Source organism: Pollicipes pollicipes, unplaced genomic scaffold, assembly GCF_011947565.3.
Source record: "Pollicipes pollicipes isolate AB1234 unplaced genomic scaffold, Ppol_2.1 Scaffold_7231;HRSCAF=8579_pilon_pilon_pilon, whole genome shotgun sequence".
Classification (NCBI taxonomy): Eukaryota; Metazoa; Arthropoda; class Thecostraca; order Pollicipedomorpha; family Pollicipedidae; genus Pollicipes; species Pollicipes pollicipes.
In genome coordinates this window covers 41,679,387-41,703,739 of record NW_023597034.1, presented here as the reverse complement: position 1 = coordinate 41,703,739, position 24,353 = coordinate 41,679,387, and the positions used below count along the sequence as shown (strand labels likewise).

Genomic DNA, 24,353 nt, shown 5'->3' with positions numbered 1-24,353 from the left:
CGTTCAGCACAGCATTTTTATCACTGATATACCTGCTGAAAAATCACCCTGCCAGCTATGGTAAGCGCAGCTTCCTCGTCTTGCTTCAGTTAAATATTAGGCCTCACAGAAAATCTTGCTCACTTTCAGCTTGACGACAGAACCTCCACACCCATTGCGGAAACTGTTCGACACTTGCTGCTTCAAGGGCCTCACAGAGCCCGGAAGGCTCTTTTGACTGAGGTAGGCAGAAAGACACGCAAAGCCATTTCACTAATATTTCACCTACTGACGCAACACGTGAGACTTCCAGCAATGCAAACCTAGCTTGTGTAGCAAGGACAATAAAGATGTCTGCATCAGCTGTTGGGCTGGTGGTTCCCTCACTTTATAAGCAGGGCGTCAAAAGAGGCTACTTGCCTTTTGATAACTCAGTTGCGCAGGCCAAAATATGCCCATATGCCCACGACAACAAATATGCCTACAAAGAAGACAGCATTGTTTTAGCCATCAATCAAAAGGTGCCCCAAGCTCTTGAAAAAGCGGTAAGTTTATGTTCCATGACGTCATCAAAACGATACTTTGTTTCATGACAGCTTAGCTACTGTACTACAGTCAATTTACCAAGCACACCTGACCAAGTTCGATCAATAGGCTATTGAAAGCTCATGATTCATTTCCCATGACGTCATCAAACCGGTCCCTCGTGACATGATGGGGTTAGCTCTTGCTCCACAACCGTTATTGTGGGTGATACGAGCCTTCGATACGATACATAACGCAGCCTTCGGAGGTGGCTTGTAGCCTTGTTTTGACAAACCAGCTCTCATCATTGTGTTCAATCCGTGTAGCAGCCCATTCCTTCTCAAAGGCTTTTGTTTTGCTTTGGTATTGCTTGATGCGACCGGATACGGTTTGCCTTTAGTGTGGTAGTAATTAATCAGGGCAAACACGCCGTGAAGTGGTGGTCACAAATTTCCAACATGTGCCTCTTTATTACCTTGCTAATTGCAATTACCCTGGTGCTCAATTCAAAATTAGAAGATTCTAGGAAGGGTTAGCCAGGGATGCAGGAACGTTTTGGAAATTACGGGTAAACAAAACAAAACAAAAAACGGTCCGACATCTCTCTCTCTCTCTCTCTCTCTCTCTCTCTCTCTCTCTCTCTCCTCTCTCTCTCTCTCTCTCTCTCTCTCTCTCTCTCTCTCTCTCTCTCTCTCTCTCTCTCTCTCTCTCTCTCTTCTCTCTCTCTCTCTCTCTCTCTCTCTCTCTCCTCTCTTCCTCTCTCCGCTCTCTTCTCTCTCTCTCTCCTCTCTCTCTCTCTCCTCTCTCTCTCTCTCTCTCTCTTCCTCTCTCTCTCTCTCTCTCTCTCTCTTCTCTCCTCTCTCTCTCTCTCTCTCTCTCTCTCTCTCTCTCTCTCTCTCTCTCTCTCTCTCTCTCCTCTCTCTCTCTCTCTCTCTCTCTCTGCTTCTCCTATCTATCTCTCTCCTCTCTCTCTCTCTCCTCCCTCTCTCTCTCTCTCTCTCTTTCTCTCCTCTCTCTCTCTCTCTCTATCTCTCTCCTCTCTCCTATCTCTCTCCTCCTCTCTCTCTCTCTCTCTCTCTCTCTTCTCTCTCTCTCTCTCTCTCTACTCTCTCTCTCTCTTCTCTCCTCTCTCTCTCTCTCTCTCTCTCTTCTCTCTCTCTCTCTCTCTTCCTTCTTCTCCTATCTCTATCTTCTCTCTCTCTCTTCTCTCTCTATCTCTCTCTCTATCTCGCTCTCTTTCTATCGTCTAGCTATCTCTCTCTCTCTCTCTCTCTCTCTCTCTCTCTCTCTCTCTCTCTCTCTCCTCTCTATCTAGCTCTATCGTCTCTCTTCTCTCTCTCCTCCTCTCTCTCTCTCTCTCTCTCATTCTTTCTCATCTTTCCCACAGGATTTCGGCCATTTCATTTTCAAATTTGGTAAAAATGATTTGCTTTATTAGAATGTCGAGCATCCACGTCAACACGTGCCCCGGTGTAAGAAGTGGTCAAATAGGATCTTCGCTACTGGATATTTTTCTTTTTACACGTAACATTTTCGTATTTTCTTATCTTATGCTTATTTCCTTATTGTTTTTCCCTTTTATTTACGTTATATTTAGGTCGAACACTTAGATTGAAAGGTGGTCGACCTTTCAAAGTGTTAAAGGTCGACACACTTTGAGACCGACCTTTGAAAGGTCATGGAATGAAAGGTCATGGAATGTTTGGCCCATCAGCCACTGCACCTCAAAGAAACTTCTGCGCAGGAGCTCCGAGCTATTACTGCAGCGATCTTGCATAAATTTCACTTTTTCAGTTGTCCTGTTTTGGTCCGAGTGACGGAGCCATTGCAAGGCCAGGAGAAGATTGGTAGATGGTTACATCGCCACCTCCCACCATTCTATCTGTTCATAGCTTCAGACCGTGATGGGTAACTAGCTCAGGCTATGGGTCCACTCAGCGGCTGGTCCATGGCTGGTCAGCAAATAATGAGCAGTCTTTAAGCGAACATGTTGTTTTGCATCGTAGCGTGTTAAATCGTGTCTTTTCACGCTATCGTGATATCGAGGAACAGAGGAGGCGATCACTTGACCGTAACACGGGGCTAACATTATTCCAGGGGCGGATTTAGGGGCCAGGGCGGAATCACCATCACTAACATCGACACCATGTATTGTTTTGATCAGTGGCAAGAACGATAGTACATGCAAAAGAGAACAGTACAGACCACTCGAAAAGTCATAGGAGAAATGCACACTTGTTAAAACCTTCCTATTTTCATTCTGTTTGTATAAAAACAGTAGCGATTGATTATAACAAATCAGTAACTTTAGCGTTAATGCGCACATACCGAATCCATAAGAAACTTTGTACAAAAAACCGTTCCACTGAGGTGATTCGAGAAATAAGTTGTTATTGCGTCAAGAAGATCATTTGTTCTGCCTTTGATGTCCAACTTTGTAGAAAATCTTTGAACAACTAATCCACCTATAGACATAGTTGGTAACAGGTCACTTCGGCTACCACTGCTGGACGCACAACACATGGTGGATTGTAGATTAAGTGTGTCCCAAGAACAAATCTGTCACACAACGTCGGAAATAGCAGAGACAGTAGCAAGGCTCTTATTCATCGTAGCAAAACAAGAAAATGCTGAAAAGAGATGCCTTGATATTCCAGCAACATGCGTTTATTAAACGGAATATCAGTAGACCACTGATATCCGTTTTGATAAAGGCATGTTGCCAAAATATCAACGCATCTCTCTTTTTCATTCTCCTGATTTTTCTGCCAGGAATAAGGAGATAACTTCTGAGTTATTTTTATGCATAATGCCCATCACAAATGCACTTGAAAACTTTCGGAAATATCTGCTTTATCTATTGATTAAAAAAACACCAGATTTCCACGGAGCATGTTGGGATGCTTTGCCTATTTAATGGGATTGTTCCACATTTGACGATATTAAAGCAGGCATCAAACATGATGAAATAAGCTCACTTTTGCTTATTGGTATACTTTTTAGTGAAGGATGCTGCTCTGGCAACCTGATTTCTTCTGCTCAGTAAATCTGCTTCGTAATACGCTATTGTTTGACGGCTTCACCGTACCCTGCAAAAAATTAATTGAGCAGATCATTTGTTTTACCGGCCGTTAGCTGACGACCGTTTTATCTGAAATCGTAGTCACGAACGCCAGATATCAACAACCCTACATTTGTATCTTTCTCAGCCTTGCCCGCCGTATGGCTAATGGAGTGGCGGGGCTTAAGTGACGTCATTGCCTGGATGACCCTGATGACCGTTATTGGATGCCTGGATGACCTCGAAATGTCCTCCCCAAATAGCCTGCGTATCTTCGTGGGCGTGTAGGTCACAAACTTGACGGGCTTAGTTCTTAAGAATGGCAGGGCTGTGTACTGCACCTAATTATCTTCAAGATGGCAATTTCAGTTTAAAATCACACACAAATATGGAACACCCCTTTAGCCCAACTAACGTCATAGTGATAAGACGTCGTGTTGACTTAGGACTGTTGTATCACATGCTGAAGTTCGTCCCGCTGACTCAAAAACACAAAATGCACTTCGCCAAATTTTTAACAATATTCACGCACAGATCGATTGGAACCACTCTAATCTTACCTTTCGTTGCTTCTTTGACCTCAGCGGTTGTCTGTGGCTATCTTTACGGACATGGTTTCACAGGTACCCCAGACCCAGAAAGACGTGGGGCAACAAATCGGGAAAATGAGCGGCCCGCTCAGCGTCCGGGTGAGTGCCGGTCGCCTTGTCACCGGGGTGGCCCTGGAGCCGCTCCCAGGACTCGTCGGAACAGTGGGATGTGGTACCGTCCGGGGAAAGCCATTGACTGGCGCGCCTGTACGTGGGCGCCCTTCTTGGATGCTCTCAGAGCTTCCCCAAGACTCAATGAATGGCTGTGTGTTTACTGCAGCCGCGCTGCCGTCACCTTCCTCGAACCACAGTGATCCTCCAAAAGCATGCATAGACGTAGCAGCCCATGCGGTTCCCTTCCCTACGGAAAGGGTGGAGCTGAGTTATCGGGGTTTGCTTCTCCCCAGCACATGCTGTTTTTTATTTGACTTGGCCGCTGAGCAGAAATGAGCCTATCAGTGAACCCGGGATCGTCAAGAAAGTCTTGTTCTCGCTTGAGCCCCCCCCCCCCCCCGAGCGAAGCATTCACAAATCATCGTCCGCTTCTCCATGTCCTGGAGTTTGACACCAAGGAGCAAACTTGGGTGGTGTGAGTGTAGTTTCAGACAAATTTCGCACCTATTCAAAATATGTAGTCAAAACACGCAGCACGATACCTACTTATCTCTGGTTCTCGGAGTGATCGGGACGAGGTATTAGTGTCACCGAGAGACCGATTTATTGTTTGGACTATTGTCCTAACAATTGTCCTTGTTGTGTTAGTATGCGTACAGCGTTTCACAATGTCCCGCTCGGTGAACCCAATGACAGAACGCTGGACTTGTGGTCCGAAGACCCTATTTCGAATTCTAGTCATTCCAAGAAAAAATCTGGTTGTGACGCATAATATCTGAAAGCTAAACACCATCCCGTACCTCTCAGTAATCAGAAACACCTGAACCCGGCCAAATAACTGACCGGCCAGAACGTTGTAAACATATTCACGCTCCATACCAGGACGATAGTCCAAACAATTATTCCCTCGGTGGTGTAATTGCTTATTAGCATTTAACAATACGCGAATAAAACCTTTCGCGTGTATTTCAGGAATTTGTCCCGGTGGTTTACTACACGACGATGTATGGCCTCAAGTCTCAATTTTAATTGCCTTCGCTACTTTCATCTATCACCAAGATAATGGCATTTGCGCCATTTGATGTCAATTGCGTGTTCACGATTTATAATTCATGTGATAGCCTTCACTTTGCATCACCTGCTACACCAAGCTGCGTGGCCAAAAAATGCGTTTTTTTGGTCCATATTCACTCAAGACAAGCTCAGTGACTTGAACATGACATTTCCATGGTGGTCTCACCACACAAAAAGATAACTAAACAGTTATCAGCGTCCTTTATCGTGCCTGAGTGGGATGATTTTAGCATTCAGCTTTACCTTTTTTTGCCTAAAAAATAGGAACCCTCGGACACACATGGCAGCGTTTTATGTATTAATGCACCGTGTAAGCCGTCCCTTACTCCACCTGGTCAGAATGTTTTGAGTCACAAAATAAGAATAACAAAAAAACTAAAATATCTCTCAAATACCATGAGCGACTGAAATGCAAAGCTCCTTATGGGGGGGGGGGGGGGGGGGGGGCGGGGACAAGTTTTAGGTGATATTGCCATGTCAAGTACGTTCGTCAAGTTTGCAACATACCCAGATTCAAACTCGGATCGCAATTCGTCCGGCGGCGTACTTTTTATTGACCTGAAAATCTGCACACAGATGAAAGGTGAAGTTTTAAACGCATTAATTCCAAAAACTAAGACCGGCAAGCAACTTCCCTAAAGTCTCGCTCCTTTCACCGACTAACCGATTAGTGGAGTTGTGAAGGTGAAGGCAAAAGGCAATGATGTTGCAGAAGAGCATTTTCCGTCTGCTTTTCCTGGATCTGGATAAACTATGCTCCCTTTTTTGCCACTTGCCAGTCTTAATTGCTGTATAATAATATTGTAAACGCCTATCTAAAATTCTGAACGCTTTCATAAACGTGAGGGCTTGCTTTTTTGATAGCATCTGTTTTGTCTCAAAACTGAAAGTCAAATTTTTGTCAGTGGTTTCTTTGGGCACCACCTGCGCGCGAACTCCTTTACCTTAGGTCGCACTGCGGACACGCCGTGCCGCAATTTAGACCCGTCGCAATCCCGCGGGCCCAAGACGTTGCGTCTCCTACTAACCCGCGGCGGCCGGCGCGTGTGCAAGTGGACCCCACCAGCCGGGGTCCAGCTCGGTCATCTGCGGTCGGCCCGTTACGTCGTCGGTTGGCGCGGCCGGTGGCAATGTGCAGAGCCCACGGCGGCATCTGGCTCGTTTTGCGGATGAGGGCCAGTGTCATAAATCGGAACTGCAAGCTGGGTCCGACATTGCGCATGGCATGGACGTAGTTACTCGCCATGAACTTATGAGCTGTGCTGTTTATTTGAGACCTTCCTTAATATCCTATCAGTTATCTATTGGATAGGGATAAGCTGCGTTGGCCTTTTGGGGTTCATCTACGCACGTGGTGAGATTAAAACATGGTGTAGGTTGTAAAATTGCTTCATGAAAGTCGTACGCTTGGGCGGACAGTTAGGCTCCTATTGAGAAAGGATTGGACACAAGGCGGAGTTTTAGCGCCCACGCATTTGCGCCTTTTGTGTGGTTGATACGGTGAGTGAGCTAACAATGTGACCCAGTGGTTAAATCGACCACTAACTGGCGCTTTCATTTGGAGGCACCAGATGGACGAGGTTAAGTTTCGCAATCAGTTAGATCTTTCTACAGACGCAGACGGCCGGACATATTTTTTTTTACCTCGATAAATCACCCGCTACTTTTTCGTCTTCGGAAGCCTGAGTTTCGTGCTGCGCGTGCAGTTGTCAAAGATATCGCGTGATATCGCGTGATAATAGAGCACGACCGCTTTGCCGAAGCTGATCCATACGCCACTCACAAACTCCGTCATGAATCAGACCATCCCACCCTGCTACGGCACGGATCATCCAGCGGCGTCACGAATCGGTGACAAGTGACCCCAACACCGCGGAGATCACGCCTCAATCACGAACGGTCACACGCCACCCCTCTTCGACCTGACCGGTCACCGACTCATCGCCGCGCTCGGCAGGGAGTCGGCGACCGTCGGTCACGCAGAGTCCGTCCGCGTGCACGGCGTCGCGGGGTTACGGCCGGGTCAGCTGGGGGGAGGGGGGGGGGGGGCGCTGCGGTCGCGCCGGCGGGCGCTCCGATGCAGATTGCTGGTGCGCCGCGAGTGCCGGCGGCGCGCCGTGAATGTCTCCGGTCCTGGCGCCGTGATTGGCGCCGACAGGCCGTCAGCTGCCCCGGCGCATACGAATGTGTCGGCCGACTGCCGCGTCAGCCGCGTCGCCTCTGACGGGGGGGGGGGGGGGGGGGGCAGGCGCCGACTGGGCTCTGCAGAACCTGAGGTCTCGGGCCTTCGTCAGCAGGCGGCCGCCGCGCACGCCGCGCAGGTGGCATATGCGGCGCACGCCGCCAGACGACCGCCACGCGGCTGGTGCGCAGGGTAAGGTCCGGGCGCCACTCCCAAGCCGCCAAATGGGCCGTCTCGCCGCTCATGGCCCGTGTCACGAGCGTGGCGCGGCTGAGGCGGCAGAAAACCTGCGCCTTTCTCCGGCCACCAGTAGTGGTCGGTTGCCCAATTGCCATGAATGGCCGGTTGCGCTAGCGGATGCGGGTTTAACTGGATCTGATGACAATTACGAGCGGTCGCCTCTTGCAGAGCCATTGGAACCTGTGCGACAGTCGGGCATCATAAGGGTCGTGGAACATCGTGGAACGTGGATACTAACGGGTGTTCATACAGATCAGGTGACGCTTGGACAGGAACTAGGCGTTAAGCATGCACAAAGCTGACCAGTGAATGCAAAGATTGCGAACGTTTCGCTGATGCCGTTGCCACCAGACACATGTCGCAAACTTTTGATGTGATGCCGATAGGGTTGCATGTTGTTTCCGAGTGTTTTATTTCGATGACGTCATAGCTTTCTGTTTTAGCTGTTTAATGATGCTAAAAGAATGGCACACGTTCTCAAAGAACGTGGACGCCCATGCAAAGGAAACTCCCACGTAAGTCGTTAACTTCTTTTGGAGAGTGAACAATGATTTACAGGTCACATTTATGCATGTTTCAAGAGGCGTGGGATGGGTTTAGAACGTGGGCAAAAAGGTCGCAAAAAGAGCACTTGTGCATTAGAGTTCAAGGTTCACGTCTGAGCCAATTCGCCATTTCGGTGTAAGCATCAACGTAAGGCGGGTTAATGGTTTGCGCGTCACCGATCCTGAGATAAAACGTGTGCTCGAGAATGAGCATCCATTTATATCGCATTTTTCATAAGCTAAAAGCTGAGGTAATGGCCAATACGTGAAGCTTCTTATGCCTGACAGGACCACAAGAACTGTCCGGCAGGCACGGGCCACAATTACTGACCTCGATGTCGGGAAAATGAATCTAAGTTTTATTTGACGTTCAGCTCTCAAAAGCTCTTGAAAAAACGGCTCACCACCAGAAAACTCTTAGCGCAAATCGCTTTAACCCGTGCGTATGGGAAAGATAAGGGCGTTAAAATGCACAGAAAATACCACGAGCTGATGCATGTACAAAAACGGCACGCTCACCAGCCTGCTAACCACCATGTCGCATTTACATACGATATATAAAAACATCGGTTATGCAGACCCAGCTATCCGCGATCGTCGCGTAGACCGATTGTAGGGAGTCGGGTATCAGCGAACGTAGGCATTCCACGGCGCACAATATCTGGTTCTTCAAAAAAAGCTAAGCCTTCCTACTGTCCTCCGAGCGATGCACGGCTAAGACGTGACTTCCGTATCCCCAGCCTCTTTCCACAACAAAGGCTCGACGAAACGCAGCTAAAAACCCGAGAGCGCTGAAGCCATCGTCTGCGAAAATCTAGTCACCACACGGCACGCGATTGTCTTCGGGGGTAGCTTCCCGTCCGGAAAACAGTAATTAGCACGCTAGGACGTCACGCCGTGCGGAGGATGGCGCAGCGCCGCCGGCGGTCGGACCCCCACGCGTCTCGTGGCCACCGTGGAGAGCCGGTGAAGAGTCGCTTGGCTGCGGCCGCCGCCAGATCGCCAGCTCGTCTCTGCCCGCCGGACCTGGCCAGACGGGCCTTGAGAAGCCGGCGAGGGGAGCGGGGGCGGGGGGGGGGGGGGGGTTAGCGCGGCCCAGCGGCGCCAGCAGCAGTTCAGGTGGCGCCGGTGGGGAGCGTGCACCGCGAGCGAAGAGCGCGTGGAGCGAGATCGGAGCGCCGCCCGGATTGCTGATCGCAGGTGGGTGCGGCCGGAGGTACGGCCGGCGCCGCCCGACGTGTTGTTCGGGCGTGGCAGCTGGAGACGATCCTGGCAGCCGCGCCAGATACGACGCCCGACGCTCCCGGCTCAGCCGCGGGCCGGCTGCATCAGGCGTAAATTTTTGACGCGAGCCGTTCGAACCAATGCAAACAGGCCGCACGGGCGGGTAGCGGCCAAAGTAGCCGGCTTCGGCCCGCTGTTATCAACGGGTGCCGGCCTGCCGCGCCACTCCGGGGTCAGAGGTGAGAGCGGAGTGAACGTCGGGCGCGTGGCTCGCTGTGCCACGATCGGGCCGCTTTCCGTATTGAGGATTGGATGTCTGGCCGGCTTACCGTTCGTTCTCGGAGCTCGCTTCCCGCTGAGTGTTTCGTGGCTAGATTACGCGTTAAAACGGAGAAAGCATTGCAGTGAAGACGTTTTCATTGCTTTTATACCGCGCTATGCATGCCTGCGTGTTTCACAAGTCATTATTACAGCAGCCGGCTTCGAACACAGCGTTGCAAACATTTCATGGGATTGCCATCGGAAAAACGCAAGTATCCCTTCACTAAGCTGTGACAATGTTGCGATGCACGCCACTGCAATGGATAATTATGGGAGAGTGTGGTGAGTGTTGGCCCCGAACATGTGAACATCGTGTGCTAGCACAACTGACGAGACATCGTCATTAATCGATAGATTTTAGTTCAGCCCATGTTACAATTGTGTCGGCGCATGATGCATAGAAACGACCATTGGAAGAACCAGGGACTTTTCTGAGGCCACGTAAGTGGGATTTCTACAAGTTTTTGAAAAAGATGCTTGGTCTGAAATATAGCGAGAAATTTTGCAGACATGATGCGCTGCTATTCTTAAAGGGCGTGTTTCACATTTGAAGACATTGAAGCAAATATCAGGTGTGATGAAACAAGCTTACTTACAACTATTGGTATACTTTTGAAGTGAAAAAGGCTGCTCTAGACATCACAATTCCCTGTTTTATAAATATGTTCCTCAATGTGCAATGGTTTGATTACGCCATCGCACCTTGCACAGCATTGATTGAGAGCCAATTGACGGCCTCTATGCCTGGAAATCGCGCTCACGAGCGCCAGGTTTGAACGCCTGGGCAACTGTATTTTATTGGCCTTGATCGCCGCATGGCTTGTGGAATGGCAGGATTTGAATTACGTTATTATGATGTCATAAATGCCAAAGTGACTTTGAAAAACTTTTCCCGATATACATTCTTCTATTTTCGCGGGCGTTTGGCTCAGAAACTAGATTGCCTTAGGTCTTAAGACAGACAGGGTTGTGAACAGCGTCTAAAGGCCTCCAAGATGTTCACGACCTCATACAAACGTGCAACACTCCCTTTAAACATGCACCATTGAAATTCAAATTTCATTGACGCACTTCCAGCTTGCAGAAGCGAGAGAGAGGCGTTACCATCCCCGGATTCAAACGGCAAGCATTTTGTGCAGAAGCGGGAAGCGGGGCAAAAACGTCATTGCTGGGAGCCTGGCACGTGTTTGCAGAGATGTGCGCTTGGTGCCAATCACACGCGCTCTGCGTGCCAACTCCGCACACACACTGCACGCCCAGCCGCCCAGTTCGAGTCGAGAACAACGCCTAAGCGATGGCTCTGGAATCTGGACGCGACTCGCGCGACAGGGGCTTTGTCCGCGGACTCGCCACATGAGTCACCCTCTTACCCGTTAGAAGTTCCTCGAACGGTGGCACGGACTTCATCACCGAGTCCTCCGGCATTGTTTTGCGTGTCGGCTGTCCGGGACGATGGGCGTGCCTGTCGAATGCAGTATGGACCCACGTCCATTTGATGCGCATGGGATGGGGTGCCGTCGATCATCGTGCGCTTGCACAGGCACATCGGGCACAGTGCTGACGGTTTGCTGCAAAAATGCGGCCTTATTTGGTATGAGAAATCGCGTTAGCATCCGGCAGCGACGTACTAGAATAGGCAGTTGCGACACGCAAGTGATACGTAAGTCTCAGACATCTTCCTCCTGCCAATCCCACATTTTGGAGCAAAAGTTTGGCGGTCTTCATGGCCCGGGGCAGTTCCAGGTTTCGTTTATCGGAGGCGTGTCGGAGCAAACCATAGTCCTGTCCAGGGGCATTGGCAAGCTACGTCCTTCTACTGAAAGTCGCTGCCCGATGGAAATGTTTTCATAATATTAAGAATATCATACGTAACCATAAACAACGTCTATTGGACCGACTTGTCCAAGGTGAATGTAGTGAACGTACAAGGAATGCCATGCAAAATTAATGTTGTTATTGACGTTAGATCACTGCTAGTTAGCCCACAGTTATGGTGGCTGATAGCCTGTCACCGCCCGTGTGCTCAATGTTGAGAGCAAGCAGGCGAAGAAAGAGAAGGCGGGAAAGGATCCCAGGGAATGTTTCATGACGATGATGGCGTTGATTTTAGTTCGTACGATTCAAACAGGTTCTTTATCAGGAACAAATTGACTATGACACCCCAGCAGAGTTCAAGTGTCATGGGCGCTAATGCAAGACCTTAAGGTAGGGTGCGAGGAATTGAGATATATCAAAAGGTTTATTTTATGACTTATCACATCGCAAGCCTGAAAGGGACGAATTGCAAAAAGCGCATGGTTCCTTCCCTGGTTCTTCGGAAATCTATTAAAAGATAAAACCGGAGGATTTTTCAGCGTCTTTGCAAGGGATAAAACCCCTTAAATCTTTTGTTTCCATCGTTGCATTCCCGACTTTGATTGTTCTATAAAATTATTCAAGAACACCGTCACTGCACGTTCATATTACATAAAATGGCGGCACAACTTTAACACCGCTGACAAAAAAGAAAAAGAAAAACAGAATTGCTTCCATCGCTCAGCTTCCGGCCGGTAAATTTCTTTCAACATGCTGAGTATCAAACATTTGCGTTCAAAATCAAAGAAAATATGACGTGGATATGGCTCAAGTTCTTCGTAAGGATATGCGCTTAAAGTTCCTTTTGCAGTCACCAAGGGACTTTCACAACGGGCGGGATGATCACAACACAGTATACCGTAAGTGATTTTCTGAGTTAACCATTGTCATAAACGGCTTATCCATATCCTGCATATTCTGCAACCTTGTGCGTGCATTTTGCTGGTCCGTAAGTCACGTTGCATTGTTCTACCTTCATCGGATGGTATTAGGCTGTTTACTTTATGACAAAACGGCTTATGGCGAAATGCGACTCTCGAGATGGGAATCAAAAACATAAAACTTTGATACGTGCTCCCTCACGTGATGCTCCCAAGCAAAGTATCTCGGCAACAATGCCTACTCTTTCGGCTGTTTATCTGTACCTTGTCTGTCACAGGAATCAGCTGATAAATGCAACAGCACGGATCGGGGAGACCACAACTATGGTCGCACAGAAACGCCTCCAACGATCAACTTCATGTCTTAGGAGCTTCTAGTCTTTTAACACCGTGTTGCGCATCCACAAATTCTATGGCGAAACATCCATAAACAAAGCGGACATCTGTAAGTGGATTGATAGATTCAAGAATGGACGAACGGCGTGCAGTCACAAAGACGTTAACCGAAACCGATGGCTGCCCGTTGATAACAACGTCGCACTGATTTACAGTGGATGGATAGATTCAAAAATGGACGAACGACGTGCAGCCACAAAGACGTTAGCCGAAACCGATGGCTGCCCGTTGATAACAATGTCGCACTGGTTCATAGTGTATGGATAGATTCAAAAATGGACGAACGGCGCGCAGCCACAAAGGCGCGGGCCGAAACCGACGGCTGTCCGTCGGTAACGATGTCGTACTGGTTCACATGTTATCAACGGAAGATAAATGAGCTTGTATTCGCGCTTAGATAGAAAAGGCTGGAATCTCAACCAGTTTTGTTTGGACCAGCCTATGTGATTGACCATTGATGGCGAAAGTCTTTGCAAAGTGGATGCCCTTACAAAGTGAAGGGCGGACAGATGAAGGCCCGTGTCGATTTTTCGAAGAAACCTTTTGCAATACATGCACGAGAGGGCAAACATTTCGTAGATCGTTTCATCACCGGCGGTGAGTCATGCCATGATCATTTATGACCAAATGGAGAAAAACAGAACCGAAGAACGTATGCTCACTGCAGTTCGATCGCGCTCTAAGAAAATGCACCGACCGAGATCGGCCGCTGGTCGTGAAGTAAGGCCATGCACATTTGTTGTAGAAATGGGGAAATTCAAGTAGTGCACCAAGCCATAGCCAACCAAGCTTTCGCGGCCACATACTACTCACACTTAATGAAACCAGCCTTCACAGTCAATACAGGCAAAGTACCCAAGTATCCTGAACAAGGGGGTCATGACACTGCGCGCCCCAACGTTGCACTTGTATGGCAGAAGTCTTGAGCAGAACTTCTGCATGCGGTGCTGGAACACCCACCTTACGGCCTGGACCTCGCCCCTGCTGACTCACCTGCGCGATAGGTGGAAAATGCCTTCGTGTGTTCCCTCCGCATCGCGCGCGGGGAAACTGGTGTCAAGCGTATGTTTGAAGATGGCCTGGAAAAGAACGATTCCGATCTTGTCCGATAACAAGTGTGAATCAGGAGAAGGCTGGATGAATTATTAACATAAATGTTTCAAGTCGACATCTTAAGTTGTTTTTCCTCCACGGAGTGATTTGTCTCTTAATAAAGCAAATACCTTGAAAGCTGAGCACTGCGACTACGCGTTTAGGTGCACGACGTTTGCGCGCATAATTCGCGGGCGTGCGAAGTAAAGTAATACTGGGGAGGAGGCAAGTTTAGAAACAGCCTTGCAGGTGCACAAAATAGGTTTATACACAAGCAATCGGCTCATTAGGACATTTTAGAAAATATTATTTAAATTTGACGTTTTAAAGAAAGAACCTGGTGAGCGGTTTTAATATGGCTCATAGATCAGTTAAGTTTCCCGTAATGATGCCTGCCACCAGTATTGGGTTATCAATTCGTTGATAGGCAGAATACGACGAGCTCAAGGAGGCAAAGAAACGTTTGCAGTGGGGAAGGGAATCTGCATGCATTTACAGTTCAGTTGCTATTAGTGTTTTCTCCTGATCTGTATCTGCAAAGTCCAGTTCGCTTCAGTGCGCAATTTTAGCTGCTCATTCATATGCATTACAGCGTCCTACCTCATTCGTAGCACATGCATTACAGATGGCTGCCAGAGTTATCTCGGATCGCCTGCAAGCCCCGAAACCGCTGTGGATCCCGATGTCATTCTCAACTCCGTGGTCGGTGTCGCCGATGCTAAACAACTAAGTGACGTCATCCTATCCTGAGGGCATTGCTCTCGGTCTGTCTGTAGGTTGTTGGCGTTCCCAACTCGTTCTTAAGTGACGTCATCTCATCCTGGGGGCATTGCTTCCGGTCTGTCTGTGGGTTGTCGGCGTTCCTAAGCACGATTTTCAGATATAACAACCGTCAATTGGCCCTCCATCAATGTTGGGCAAGATTCTGTGACGTAAATAAACAATGGCGTATTAAGGAACATATTTATCAAACAGAGAAATTGTGCTGTCTGCAGCAATATTTTCTACCTAGAAGTATACCAATGGCTACAAGTGAGTTTGTTTCATCATATATGATGCTTGCTTTAATATTTCATGATGTGGAACATTCCCTCGACGGCTCTAGAGGGTACTTCGGCGCTGTAAAATTGAAAAACTCTATATCGGCGTTAACTGTCGGCGCTGCAGTTCAAGACTGGGCATGCTGCGTGATTTCCAGAATGAAGCAGATGCTATCACTGCGAATTTTGGAGCCCCCCATTGCGGAAACATGACACCAGTCTTGTAACTAAGTAGCTGGGAGGTTACAGGCCGAGCTCGGTACAGGTGCAGTGTTATGGATAAGGATTTCTAAGACTAGTCTTTGGGCTTTGAGATAGAACTGGTGTTTGCTGATCGAAGCACGTCTGGTATTGGCGTACATAACGGAATTGCCAAGAGTCAGGACATCACACCGGTCACTTGTTTCTCTCCAGAGAGGGCAGTTGTGAACGAAATAAGGCACACATCAGCGTTAGAGGGGGGGGGGGGGTCACTTTTTTCTTTCCAGAGAAGGCTGTTGCGGACAAAATAAGGCACACATCAGCGTTAGGGGGGGGGGGGGGGGGGGAGCAACGGGTAAACGTCACTTCCAAAGATGGCGGGAAGCACCCAAAGGTAAAGTTACCAGATTAAATGGCCGCTTATAGTGCTAACACCACTATACTTTGAACTCGCTCCTTGTTGTTCAGACGGACCTTGGCACTCCTAGATCTTATACGGGAACCAACCCAATCCACTAATTTCACTGACGCGACTTAAATGATGTTTAGTAGTACCTGCGTCATCGAACGTTGCAACTGTATGTCTGTCAGTCGTGTGACTTGTGACGAAGTGACTGTCAGTGTTCGAAGAAGCCACTAGCTACTTCCAGTCATCTCATAATCCTATATTTTGTTTTTTAGCACTACCACCCTGGAGTTTTGCCTTCTTTTTTGCCGCTTTTGTTTTTCCATGTTCCTTCCTGAGTTCTTAGCTCAGAATGGCACGGTTTTCAAGCCTCTCTTTCTCCATATAGGTGTGGAAGTTCAGTGCTAAGTGCCGTGGTGAAACGCCTGGGGGGGGGGAGGGGGAGCGCCAAGGTCGCCTGATCATGGGTGGCGGGCGGTTAGAAAAAAAAACAGATTAATGGTGCCTGGCTGCGGCGAACACTGGCTGACGGCACTGCTATTATCAGATCACGACCGAGTCCTTCACGCCCACACGCGCAGCCATCCGCCGTTCGACCGTGCCGCTCGAGGTCCTCAGGCCCGTCGGCCGGCCGGAGTCGCGCGCACGGCTCCTGTCCCCACGCGGCCCCGCAATCTCCTGACGCATTGTGTTCAGGGGCAGGGCGTCACCTCGGTCCGCGGCGGCCAGTTATGGCGCCAGCGCCATTGTGTGCCAGCGCGATACACGTTATCGCGTCCTGTTGCATTCAGAAGTCAGCCCGCCCCCTCTCCCTGTCCCCCCCCCCCGCAGCCTATGGCACTTTCCTTGCAGCGCAATTAGCGGACGGTGCAGATTCCTTTCCAGCCGTGAGCCACTGCGCAAGAGTCGCTGGGAATGGACCCGACGCACTGCGGCGGCCAGGGCGCTCGGCTAAGCGGTCAAACTTGTTCGGCGTGGCGGGACGGACCCGTGGGATTTTTCGTCGTCCGGTCATGACGGTGCCGGAAGTCGCACCCGGCACCAGGCGGGGTCACCGGCGCCAGTGTGCTGACACGACACCGGTGTGAAGCGAGTACATCGCCACGGAGCCGCTCCGCCGATCTTGCGTGATATGCAGAACGTCAGCCGACGAAGCTCATGAAATGGACATCGCTTCTCACGGAAGTTGCACGCGTCAGGACCGTGTCCAGGCTGAGTCATCAGATGAAAAGGAGGTTCCCACGCACGCGACGCGTGCAGGGGTGGCGCCGTCGCGTTTTACATACGGGATGTGGCTGTCAACTGCCCCGATGACGGATCGGTCGGCGAAACCCGCAGTCGGATGTCGCGAGCACGCCATTCAGGGGCCCCGCCTAATGAGGTTACCGTAGAAATGCCTCCAGGCCGCGGGGGATACCCTCTGCTCCACCTCATCACTGTATGGCGCCTGATGAAGCCAATGATGTCTATTCACGTGGCCGGCTCATCCGCACCTTGATGACATTCTGTGACGTGAATGGCCAGGATGTTTTCTTGCTTTTCCGCTGGCTTTAGGTCTTTGCATGCGGCGTACAATCACGTAATCCCGCGATGTTTCGCGGTTCGTTTTCCGCGGGTCGAGGACAAGAGGGTCAAGATGCATCGACATTCATAAACTTTCAATCAACTGTTCTCGTAACTTGGCGAATAGAAGGAAAGGTTCTTTTAAGGAATCATCGTGGTTTATGAGTAGTTCGATTACTCTCTTTCTCACGCTGTTCTTGTTCACTCAACAAACTTTGGGATCGCTTTGACTATACACTTCTTCAGGCGCATCGATCGGGGACCAATTCCTAGCATACTGGAAAGTCGCAGGGCAGTGCAGGTTCCAGGTTTTGTTCACGCTGTTGTAAGTCGTCTGCCAGAATCACAAAATGGCAAAACACTCGATCTCGACGACATCGAGAATGCGGAAATCACGAGGAATGCGATTCAAACGTACGATTATAATAATCGCTATGGGGCGGCCGGCGACGCGTGGCTCATCCATAAAAACCACTGCCTCCAAATCAATTGATTCCAGTCCCAAAGCACTCTTCATGAGTATGTCAAGTGTCCTTTCCTAGACACCATCAGGGAGCATCCTCGTCCAGGGGGCTATTTATACTCAATAATTGCAACCAGCCGGGGTGCTCTTCACTTTCCGACGGTGTTCTGGGCACGAGTTGCTTTGCTTCAGCGAGGACATCTATGTGGTCCCATTCGCCGACTTGTCAGCAATGCAGGCGAACATAGGCATTGATCCGTTTAATAGGCTCGTTTCTATGCAGCCGCAGTGTCTTTGGTCCTGTTCAATTTGAGCGGACTAGCACAGCATGCCGAGCATTTCGAATAATGGTTGTACCAATACATAGGCCAACAAGTTATGTGTTTCTCTGACACCATATCGTGATGTTACGTGTAACGCATTTCACGAACATGTTGCAAACGTCGCTTGCAGTATTTGAAAGCACATCACATAATACGAACTCATCAGCTTCATAGTTACATTTGGTGGTTTTATAATTTCGTTGAGTTACATTTACTTGTCCTTCGAATCTCGCCCGCCTGTTCGTTATTATGTCTTGAAGCAGCTTCCCACATCTTGACCAGCCACAAAGATGACTGCAACAAATTATTTATATCTCGATGATCTCGTATCTCAAGTGAGAATTGTGAGATACATTTCTAGCAGCCTGCTGCAGGTTCTTACCCTAAGTCTTATTACCATAGCAGCTAAGCAAATAACTCAGGCATGCGGTAGTGCCTTCAAAACGACCATCAATGGAGCTTTTTGTCTGGATTCTCCAATGTCGTAAGTTGTAGCGCATTCAACCAGTTATCGATGAGGCAGGGGCTAAGAAGTGCAGTACCCCAATTCCAGGGGGCAGAGCGACGCTTGTCGAATGTCGATGGAGGGACGTGTCGCTGTCCTGCTCTCTTGCTACTCGTGTTCGCAAACCAGCAATAATACGCAAGGCCCTAAATTACATTGTTCACACAGCTGACACGTCCGTAACAGTAACTGTTTGCAAATCGCATGCGACGAATTCTCAGAGTTCCTGGCTCCGGGTCCATCAATCACGCGGCGACGAGCGGCAGCTTGATTTGCGCTCCGGCGTTAGTCACCAGTGTCAGTCAGCAGACTCGTTCCCACGTCGGGTAGGTATCCGGATAAAAAACGCCCGCGCTGCTGACATCTGACCCGCTGTCAAGATTCCACTCCAGATTTCGTCCTCGATCTCCCGCCGCGGTGCATCCGTCAGGGCAGGCGCCTGCCTGTCAGCGGCCCCATGCATTGCGCAGGGGCGTGTCCGTCTGCCAGACGGGCACGGGCACCTGGTGTGGTCCACCTTGACCCACACAGCCGAGGCGCTACTTTGCATCCGTGTGGGGCCGGCCGGCGCCGGTGGCCGTCGGCGGCTGCGGCTGCGGCACGGGATTAGCGGTCCGCCGCCGCCCCGGTCTTCGTCCGGTCCCATTGGTCCAGTGTGGCCTGGTCCCATTGATCCATTTCGGCCTGGTCTCATTGGTCCAGCACGGTCTGGCCCCATTGGCCCAGTGCGGTCTGGTTCTATTGGCCCGGTCCCATTGATCCGGCTTGGTCTGGTCTCATTGGTTCAGTCCGGTCCGGTCCCATTGGTCCAGTGCGGTCTGGTCCCATTGATCCGGTTCGGTCCGGTCTCATTGGTCCAGTACGGTCTGGTTCTATTGGCCCGGTCCCATTGGTTCGGTGTGATCCGGTCTTGCCGGTCCGGTGTGATCCGGTCTCATCGCTCCGGTGTGGTGTGGTCCGACTCGCCTGAGACGGCTCTCCCTCTGATCTTGACGCGGCTCGCGTCTTGAGGTCGCGCGGTCGAGCACGCGTCCGTCACCACACGGGGACGCGGGCAGGATGACAAGGTACGACCCGGAGCTGCGGCGAACACGTGGCCTGTTACAGCTGGCAGGTCGGACCAGCGGCCGGTTGGTCGCGTGTTCCCTGGCTGGCGATGGTTGTTTTTCGTTATTGTTGGGAGGCACGCTCAGGTTTGTTCCGCTGATGCGCCAGCCCAATCATCGCACAATGCACTGCTCCCTGTTCATGGTCAAAAATAAACAACAAACAACCCAACACGCCCATGCGTGTGCCATACAGGAGAGTCCGAATTTTTCAGCGCGTGAGACCGCCAGCTCCAAATCATGATATATCATCGATACTGGCTCCAATCTGCACCACGCACAGCTTCAGAGGAATAGTCTGGGGCCGAAGATAAATGCGCTGCAAGGCACTCGACCGGGGAGCTGATGTGGGTTGATGGGCTTTGACGCTGACGTTGATGACCGGGCGGTTGATGCAAATCATTGGCAGCTCATGATGAAAGGAAGGCGCCGAGGTTGACCCCATCCTTACACCACGATGTACCTCTTTAGCTGTACAACAGACGAGCTCCGTTATGACTCAGCGCCGCAAACTGGGCGAAGGTGAGCTGCAGGGCGCCGGCCACGCTCCGTTCGCTGCCTTCGACGTGCCTGACCGCACTGATAAACGGACCGCCGCCGGGAGGGAGCCGCCGACCTCTCGGGACTCCTCTCCGAACCGGCGGCGTCGGCGGCTCTCATGGGAAAGCCCGCCTCCGAGCATCTGTCATCGGTGCGGCGGGGTCGGCAGCTGCGGCCGTGGCGGCGGAAGTCGACCGACGGACCCGTCGGCCCCGCAGGAGCCTCGTGCTGGTGACACGTCACGGACGGGCTCCGGCCAGCCGGCAGGCCTTCATCCTACCGGCGAGGCTAACTTGCAGCCGCAGGGCGAACGTGACCGTCCCGGGGGTTGCAGACTTTACATACGTGAGATCGCTGTCCGCCCAGCTCAGGACATTTGCCAACGGCCGCCACCGCGGCAAGCCCACAGTCTGGTGTCTCGCGCTCTTGCAGTCTCCGCGGTCCGAGGGGAGCACCCTCCGCCGGCCGCCGCAGTCCCGCCCCAGCTGCCCCAGTCAGGTGTCTCGCGCTCTTGCAGTCTCCGCGTTCCGAGGGGAGCACTCTCCGCCGGCCGCCGCAGTCCCGCCCCAGCTGCCCCAGTCAGGTGTCTCGCGCTCTTGCAGTCTCCGCGTTCCGAGGGGAGCACTCTCCGCCGGCCGCCGCAGTCCCGCCCCAGCTGCCCCAGTCAGGCGTCTCGAGCTCCTGCATTCTCCGCGTTGCGAGGGGAGCACTCTCCACCACCTGCCGCGGTCCGGCCCCAGCTGCCCCAGTCAGGCGTCTCGAGCTCCTGCAGTCTCCGCGTCCCGAGGGGAGCACTCTCCTCCGCCTGCCGCGGTCCGGCCCGGGCCGCCCCGCCGCGTGCGGTCTTACCGTGCCGGGCTAGCCAGCTCTGCCCGGCACGAGTCACCAGGTAACCGTGGCGCGGCGCCGCGCAGGAGTGGCGAGACCAAGGCCAGCCGGACAGCTCACCGGCCGCGCCGCCGTCGCCGCGGTGGCACGACGTCCGGCAGCGGCGAGAGGCCTCTCGGGCCCTCTCAGGGCGCGCGTCCGAGCCCGCGGCGGAGAGCGGGGTCAAGCTCGCCGACCGGAGAGCGGCCGCAGGCTGGATACAGGGCGCTCTTAGTCTCGCATGGGAGGTTCAAAGCCGGGGCTCAACAAAAACATTTTAAAATTTAAATTTACCTCGAACAAGCGGAAGCATTTCGACTCCATGGTAGAGAGTTTTCAACGACAGGAAATCAGCTACGCCGAAAATATGATCACTTTTGTCTTTGTATTCTACTGTGACGTCGTGGGCCAAAGAGCTGTCAAAACGGAGTCACCAACAATGACATTCACTTGCTGGTGTTAGAGCCAACACTTCGCGAAATCATTTCTGCGTAACAGAAACTCCGTAAGCAAATCGTAACGACAAACGAAACAAATGGACCAGGAAGCCAAGCTTTACCTATTGATATGTTGGAACGAAAAACAGTTTTTTCAGCTCCTCGTCCCTTAGTTTTGAAAACGAGCTTATGGGGGGGGGGGGGACATGCGGCAAATACACTCCGAATGTCTCGGAGCAGGACGTGACGTGGAGCATCCGGTACGTGGCTGTGATTGAAATAGCGGAGCATGGCATACGGCACCTCATCGGTCACTCTCGGGATGTGTCATTTCGCAGGAGGGGAAAATCATATCAAGGCCAGGTCAGCATGTGCTAGTGGAGTAGTCCGAATTTTACCCGCTAGCGCTGCGGCAGGCTCGTTGTGAATATCGCATTTGATTTCCGAAATCCATCACCGATGTGAGCCTGTGCAGATAGGCAGACGGAAACGGAGCTAAATCCAGCATGGCTTCGATTCGCTTGTCTCAATGCGGTGTTGTCAGCCTACCAGAGAGTCAGCCGCGGTTGACAACTGTCCCGAGCATATCCTCCAGATTCGTTGGCTGTCCATTCGCGTCTCGTGCTTTATGGGCGAGCATCATGTAGCTGGCTGCGAATTTTGCCCACCAACTGACCCCAGGCCGTTTGCCGCGGGGTGCTCCTTAGCCGTGTTGCGATACCATCGAAAGATGGAACCTCTCTTACAACCAGTATCCTGTGCGTGGGGTCCCATTCACTTGTTCTGCGAACTTAACGCGTGTTATGTGATAGTTAAAGCTACAAAATATACTAAATAGGCTGTCTGCAAGTGCTAAAGACAGCCCTTAGTCCGGTTGCAGTTTTTGGGACAATGTAATAACACTCTGCGCAATCTGATGCAATCTGATAAATCAGAAAAAAACATCTTCTGCGGCGCGGGACGAACGTCCTGACGGCAGACGTGACTGTCATCACCACATAGATAATGCCAAAAAATGCATTCACACGTCTTTGCGACCACAGCATCGCGAAATGAGCACACGTTTTTGGAGGATATTGGTCGCGATGGGGCAGAGTACACGCCTCGGTAGTTCTCGTGGCCCACTCTGTATCGGGCCACGGTGTCTTGTATTCGGCACCGGTTTTGGAAAGGATGACGTTGGGAGCCTTCAGGAAGATTTTTGGCGCACCTGCGGGCCAGGCAGCTTTCGGGTCTGGTGGTGAGTGAGAGCCGTTATATTCGCCTACGCCGCGCGAGTCACATTCACGTTTACATCACGTTTTCATCCGCACTGCGTTGTTGATTTTTTTGCAGCAGTCCTTACAAATTCCACAAAAGGGATGGATCCATGGTTTGTGCATGGCAGCGTGCAGAATTTCGCTTGCATTAACCGATACATCCTTTGCCGACCCATTTCAGCGCATCCTTCAAAAAAGTGTCACTTGTTGCTAACAACTGAACGCCGTTATGGCCAGTAATTGCAAAGACTATCCGTCAAAAGGGTGACTGACAGGACCTAACTCGGCTGGGCCGAGCCGCCGAAGCTTCCAAATTGGAGGTCAGGTCACGTCAAAACTCGCTCGGTATGCGGCTTCGCTCGTAATTACTTGTTATCTCTTTCACATCTTCAGGATCGCGCCAGCTGTCAGAGATATCAATCGGCTCGGCGCACCATTCCGTAAATCCTGATAAATGGCGAGACCAATCTCACAATGAAATAACAGCCACGTCTTCCGCACACTTGTAGCGCGGCTTCCGAGGAGCGAGAGCTTCCTTTAACCCCGTTCACGGCGCCCGAGGGCCTCTGACTGATGCGCTCGCCGCGCCGAATTCCCAAAACGCCACGTGGCGCGCCTTCTGCTCGAACTGTTTGGATAGCACTTACGTTCGAGACAGCCTGGGAGGCTGTCTTGGGAGGCGAGCGCGGGCTCGAAGACCAGCGTTGACGCCGTCCGCTGGTCGATACAGGCACACAACAGCCTCACCGCTCAGGTGTCGGCGGCGGTACCGACGCGTTACGGCGATTGGTCGGCGGATGTCAGCGGCAACTGCAGCTCACGAATGCGATCAGGAGCGTCTCTGACCCGCCGCCTTTGAAGACGGGCTGGCTGGCGCTGGTCAGCGTAAGACGCAGCTCGCTCTCTCTCTCTCTCTCTCTCTCTCTCTCTCTCTCTCTCCTCTCTCTTCTCTTCTCTCTCTCTATATTTCTCTCTATCTCTATCTATATCCTCTCCCTCTTCTCTCTCTCTCTATTTATAGCTCTCTCTCCCTCTCTATCTCTCTATATATATCCATCTCTCTCCCTACTCTCTCTCTGCTCTATCTCTCTCTCTCTCTATATCTCTCTATCTCTTCTCTCTCTCTTCTCTCTCCTCTCTCTCTATCTCTCTCTCTTCTCTCTCTCCTCTCTCTCTCTCTCTCTCTCTTCTCTCTCTTGTCTTCTCTGATCAGGTAGTTGTTCATGTTTAGTACGCTTGTGGAAAGCGTTGGTAAACGCTAAACCACGTGTGCGGCATGCGTATATTCCGTGCTTGCACTGAAGGCCGGCGCTGCGCGGGGAAATGGGCCACCGTGGGTACGACCAGGAAACGTATCGTGTGTGTCGTGCTAATGCGCTGCTAACAGTTCATGCATGCTGAACTTCACCGCTGCGACAAGCTGCAACACTACGATGGTACTGATGCCGTGTTTCCAGCTGACGCATTTAGATCTTAGAAATGTTTTGAAACACTTACAGAATCATTTGCAAGCCCTTTGCGTGGCAACATGCATGCGTGGGTGGATTAGGGGGAACATGTAGGGA

General features: G+C 51.2%; 1 protein-coding gene across 1 annotated transcript in view; it reads left to right on the top strand.

The window, feature by feature from the left end:
- Positions 1-9,435: 9,435 nt before the first annotated feature.
- LOC119109433 (mucin-5AC) overlaps positions 9,436-24,353 on the top strand; it is a 37,229-nt gene continuing 22,311 nt past the window's right edge. Inside the window, exon 1 of the mRNA XM_037233049.1 lies at positions 9,436-9,510. The gene's annotated coding sequence lies outside the window, so the exon portion shown is untranslated. The remainder of the gene's footprint in view (positions 9,511-24,353) is intronic.